Here is a 6,573-nt window from a genome sequence, read left to right on the forward strand (position 1 = left end):
TTAGAACGAGCCGTTTTAGGTAGGTGTGGTTGACTCTTAACTTTTATAAAGAATATCTCTTTGGAGTTGAGACTTTAGTCTTTGCAACTTTACATATCTTCTTTATGCACCAAGAGCTTGTAACACTTCAAAGAGAAAGGAAAATTTGAAATCGTATCATATGACCCCTTTAATGGCAGATTATGTAGTAGGCCAATGCAGAGCATCTTTGTGGAAACTTAACAGTTCGCTGTTAGAATTAGCAGATGTAAAAGATAAAATTAAAGAATTAATTGCTAACTGTTGGAAAGCAGCCACAATTCAAAATTTATTTTGTTTCAATTGGGAGCTTCTTAAGTTTGAGATTGGTGATTATTTAACCTCCTGAGACTCGGCAAAATGTTTTAGGAAAACATTTAGGAAAAGTTTTTTTTCCATGTCATTACATTGTTTAGAGCATTAAAAAAATTAATTTAAATGATATTTAATTCATAAGTTATGCTACGTCCTTTGTAGAGGACATCAGGACTCAATTAAAAAAATAAATAAATAAATAAAAACACATGAATGAACATGCATTGGCAAAAACAATTGATTTTTAAAAATCACTAATATAAAGTGATATAAAAATGTTTAGTTTTCAGGATTTATTTATTTTTTTACCAAACTTTGTATAAAGATGATTCTCAACTATGTTATAACAGAATGATTTGATATACCATTTTTCTTTATGCAAAATGTGTGTAAAATGGCCATAAACATGGTTTCTCATTATATACAATGTATCTATAAACTAAATCTAATTTGCATATTAATGTGTTTTTGGGGCAACATGTAATGAAAAAAAGAAGTGTAATAATGAGAGTAATAATTGACAAGATTTTCATAGTAATATATAATATTTCATAGGAATATTGAAATATCATTTCTTTCCCTATTCATTTGTTGTGTCGTGCCAAAATGCTTAATAAACATGCTTTTAGTCCCAGTGTCCTCATATGACATTAACGTCCGGTTTCATAACAGAAAGTCATATTTTGATTTGAAACCCATAACATTTTCTTAAGATGTTGATTTATGACACACAGTTTAAAAATTAGATTTAAATGATAATTACAAACAATTATCATATTTAGTCCTGGTGTCCTCCTATGAGGACATGTATGAAATAAACGTCATGTTTCAAAACAGAAAGTCATATTTTGATTTGAAACCCCATAACATTTTCCTGAGATGTTGATTTATGACACAGTTTAAAAATTAGTCAGGTTGAAATGATAATTACAAAATATTATCATATTTCCATAAGAGTTTCAATAAATTAAAATCAGAAATTTTTGAAGACCAAGGAGAGGGAGTGGTCATGGTGAAACATCCAAACATTTAGTATCTCTGAAAAGCCCTTAATGTGCTCTGTACAGGACATCCAGACTTAAAACTGGCATGTATAGTCTCAGAGAAATTCACTAAAATATAATGTCCTCATATGAGGATGCAGGGTCTCAGGAGGTTAAGAAAAGTTGGAACACTTTTGGCCAAAAAAGAAGGGTTCTTGAAGAAATTATCTCAAACTAGTACTTTTGATTGGATGTCTCTGGAGGAAAAATCTGAAATTGCAGCTTTGCAAATGAAATTGGATGAGTTATACGTATCGAAGGCTAGGGGTGCTTATATAAGATCCAGGGAAAAATGGCTTGAAGAGGGAGAACTCAATTCTGCATTTTTTTTTTCAAACTTGAAAAGCGTAATTTTACCCTCTCAACAATTGAGCAAATATGTGTTAATGGCAAAATTTTTAAAGATCCAAAGGAAATAGCAAACTACAGTGCCAGTTTTTATAAAAAATCTTTGTAGTTCAAGGTATTCAGAGCAAATAACATCCTCATTTCTAGACTCAGTCGATTATGTTAAGGTTATATATGAAAGTGTTAGAAATGTTTGTGATAGCATTGTTACTCCTGAGGAAGTACAAAGAGCAATTAAGAGTTTGAGAAACAATAAGTCCCCAGGGTGTGATGGACTTATTGCTTAGCTGTACAAACTATTTGCTGCTGAACTTACTCCCTTTTTAACTCATGTTTATAGAGAAAGTATTGAAAAAGAAACTTTACCTCCTATGTTGATGCAAGGTATCATAACATTAATTCCTAAAGATCTTACCAACTAATTGGCAACCCATCACAGTCCTTAACAATGACTATACATTTTTTGCCATAATATTTGCTGAAAGATTTAAAGGTTGTTTGGCTACCGTTATAGATGAGACTCAGTTTGGATTTATTTTTATAAAGCTTTCGATTCAGTTGAACATCAATTTATTTTTAAATCAGTGGAAAAATTTGGTTATGTTGAATATTTTTGTAAGGCAGTAAGAACTCTATATTACAACTGTAGTAACACAATTAAATTAAAATATGGTATCTCCTAGATTTTTCTTGTACCTGTCATGGTATTAGGCAAGGGTGTCCATTATCCCCTTATTTATTTTTACTAGTTTCCCAGATATTCACTTCTTATATTTCTAATAGTGGTCTTCATGGTATCTCTATCGCTGACAAACAGATACTCATCAGTCAACTGGCTGATGATACCACACTTTTTTGCAAGATGCTAACCAAGTCCCATTAGCACTAAAGTATATCCAATAACTCTCCAAAGCATCAGGCTTGTTCTTGAACCTTTCAAAGTGTGAATTGATGTCCATCAAAAAATGTATTTTGTGAGAAATTTGTAATATTCAAATCAGAGATCTGGGGCCTCATTTATAAAACGTTGCGTATTAACATTCTAAATTTGTTCTAAGATCATTTCTCAAAAGTGCCTAAGTGCGATTCAGAGAAAACGAACGTGCGCACAAAAACATGTGCCTACGCCTCTCTTCCAGATGTGACATTTATAAATCGCAAATGATCTTGAAATTGTGCGCAGCTGACTGGTGTCAGATCTCCGCCTTGTAAAAGCCCCCTAATTAATATAATTACCATATAAAAGAGCACACGCCAAAATCCGAATTTCTATGCTTGAGAATGAGGAGCGCAAAGAAAGAAAAAAAAGTCTGAAATTGCGGCCCTGCTGGCGGAGGTAGAGGTTCATGGGGGGACGCTTTTTATTTAATAATGTGTAATTATTCTGTGGACAAACAATGTGTGTTTGGTTATATTTTTTCTATTGACTATTATCAAAATTACTACTTTTAGAAACAACAGAAATAATATAATAATAATCATAATAATAATAATAATAATAATAAAACAATTAGGTTTCCAAAAGTAAGAATAAACTACGAATTCAAGTAACACATCTTGGTTACGTATGTAACCCTAGTTCCCTGAATAGGGAACGAGAGGCTGCGATGACATCATTGCTTTGGGAACACCTCCGGTGTGACGAATGTCTGAAGCCCTTATACCATCACGCCTGCTCAAGCGGATAAGACCCGTGAACCAGGAGCCATCCTCATATCCAGACTTTAGAACTTGATGAAGGTGCTAGGAGAGGACTAACCTGCCACAGCACAGACATCTCCCATCAAAGGCCCTTAAAAAGAACCTGAGAAGAAGCCATTGCTCTCGTAGAATGAGCACGCACCTCTAGAGGCGAAGTCAAACCATGCACCTCATAGGCTAGAGGTATAGTACTATATGACCCCACATAGCAGGGGAGAAAGCCTCCAACCACTTGCTGAAAGCAAAACGGAGTCAAAGCAGCCTAGGATTTTTAACTAGGCCTAGAAAGCAGTAAGACTTAACCAGCCTGGGGCAAAGTCCATACAAGAGGAGCTGGCAAAGCCTGCAGATCCTCAATCCTCAGATTTTGTCCACTTAAGGGCATACAGCGTCTCGTGGAGGGAGCTCTAGAATTGAGAATAGTGTCGGTAATCTCTGCCAAGAGACCGGAACACAATTCAACTCTGCTCCGGGGTCACACCCATTAGTTCCAAAAATCCGGATGGGGATGTCGAAATCATGCCCCGAACTCGAGTCAGCAGGTAGTGTCTGAGGGGAACCTCCCAAGGGGGCCGGCTAACAGACTGACCGCGGGCAATGCGCATGCTCTATTTTTTTTAGCAAATAAATCCACTTCCGCTCGGCCAAACCTCTGCCATACGAGACTCACCACCTGAGGGTGCAATCTCCATTCTCCAGCCTCCAACTCCGTCTCAAGAGTAAGTCCACTCCTGAGTTCAGGTGACCCAGGACAGGAACTGCTCCGATCGACAGGAACCTGGTCTGCGTCCAAAGAAGAACATCTCACCAACCTGCACAGGGGGCGAGAGCGTAATCCTCTCTGACAATCCATGTATGAGACCACAGCCGTGTTGTCAGTCCTTGACCTAATGTGACAACCACTCAATTGGGTAAGAACCGTTGGAGTGCCAGAAAACGCTGCTCCAAACAGTTTGTGTGATTGAGCTAATATCAGCCAATCGTCAAGGTAATGAAAGAATACAGTATTGGTAAGCTTTATTCCAAAAGCAAACCTGAGGAACCTCCTGTGTCTCTTGACGATCTGGATGCAGAAGTACGCATCGAAACACGTGAGCTCTTCCACTTGTTTCAGCTCGACGCAGCAATGGAGCTGAGATAAGTAGTCGGGCAACTAATGCTTGGTAGCTCGAAGTGCCAAATCAAAGTGCACAACAAACATCTGCTGCAGGACTCCTCAGAGTCTGCGTCTAAAAAGAGTACACGAACAAAGAGTTGGAAGCATAAGCGCCAAATCAAATGAACGTGTCTGCATTAGTACAGCGCAGCTGGTAACGTTAAAGAGAGAGGGGGAAACCCGCCTACTCACTGTTATAGCTTGCTATAAGAAATACTCTGAAACACGTGAGCTCTTCCACTTATTTGTTTCAGCTCAATGCAGCAGCGGAGCTGAAAGAAATAATAATTAGTCGGGCAGACTAATGTTTGGTAGCTCGAAGCGCCAAAAACGTAGTGCACAAATAACTTCTGCTGTGCGACTCCTCAGAGTCTGCGTCTAAAAAATGTACACGAACAAGAGCTGGAAGCATAAGCGCCAAATCAAATGAACGTGTCTGCATTAGTGCAGCGCAGATGGTAACGTTAAAGAGAGAGGGGGAAACCCGCCTACTCACTGTTATTGAAAGAAATAGTAATTAGTCGGGCAAACTATTGCTTGGTAGCTCGAAGCGCCAAAACATAGTGCACAAATAACTTCTTCTGCACGACTCCTCAGAGTCTGCGTCTAAAAACAGTACACGAACAAGAGTTGGAAGCATTAGCGCCAAATCAAATGAACGTGTCTGCATTAGTGCAGCGCAGCAGTAGAGAGAGAGAGTGGGGAAAAACCACCTGCTCACTGTTATAGCTTGTTACAAGAAATACAATGAAGCACAGTAAGCTCTTCCACTTATTTGTTTCAGCTCAATGCAGCAGCGGAGCTGAAAGAAATAGTAATTAGTCGGGCAAACTAATGTTTGGTAGCTCGAAGCGCCAAAAACCATAGTGCACGACTTAACGTCCTAAAAATCAGTGCCTTTCATGATGTTTAATAAACTTCAGAAACACTTGATCCAGGGAGGGAGTAGAGCAACAGGGATTTTATATCAGTAAACTCGCCCCTTAACCCATAGCTTATATCTACAGCTTGTGTCGCCTGCGAGCTCGAGCCCGAGGCTGCAGTAGAGTATGCATCGTCCGGAGCGGGAATCAGATTTGACTAACCACCTGACTCACGAGGCGCTTTTCTGACGAACGCACGCGGTCTGGGGAAGAGAGTGAGAGAGAAGGGGATTAATTCCGTTCTCTCACTCTCTGTACACTCGGGCTCATCGCCGTCACCCCAAGCGTCGAGCTCGTGCGGCGCCTCAGCAACCGCAGAACTGGAACAGCAGGGGTTGAACGAACATCTCCTTCCTCAGAAAGAGAGCAGGCCAGAGTGCAATTTACTCACAAACACAGATATCACGGATACAACAATAGATAAAGGCCGCAAAGCGGTCTTCCTACATGTTTCCTGCAGCACACATATATGAGCATACGTGACGTATGCTTGGGGCGGTGCTAAGCGCTATTGGCCAATAAATTAGCGTGATGGTATAAGGGCTTCAGACATTCATCACACCAGAGGTGTTCCCAAAGCGATGACGTCATCGCAGCATTGAAGTTACCTATGAGCGGGAACCTGCATGTGATTTGGCATTTCTTTATATTTACACAGTTTACTAATGCTGCTCAAATGTGCCATTAATATACTGACACAAAAATATATAGTGTATTTTATACAAATATAACTGATGTAAATGACAAAAACAAAGTTTAAGGCTGATGTCTCTATTCATTTTCACAGAAGCAAAGCAGCAGATGTTATAAATAAAAAGTTAACAATGTTATTGAATACAATATATTAAAACCGTTATTGCACGACGTAGGCCTATAGGCTACACAGACAAAACAGTCGGAGATGCGTTTATGCATTTTTTTTTCTATTTTACGCTTTAGTTGTAAATCAAGATTTCGCAAGTTCTCTTGTAAAATAAAATAATAAAAAAAAACAACATGTAATAAACTGTGTACAGAAAGCGAGTAAAGAACTCTCAACATTAGGCTACTAAAAAGGTCAGTTTAATCT

Source organism: Sinocyclocheilus anshuiensis, unplaced genomic scaffold (assembly GCF_001515605.1).
Source record: "Sinocyclocheilus anshuiensis isolate Anshui unplaced genomic scaffold, SAMN03320099.WGS_v1.1 scaffold1743, whole genome shotgun sequence".
NCBI lineage: Eukaryota > Metazoa > Chordata > Actinopteri > Cypriniformes > Cyprinidae > Sinocyclocheilus > Sinocyclocheilus anshuiensis.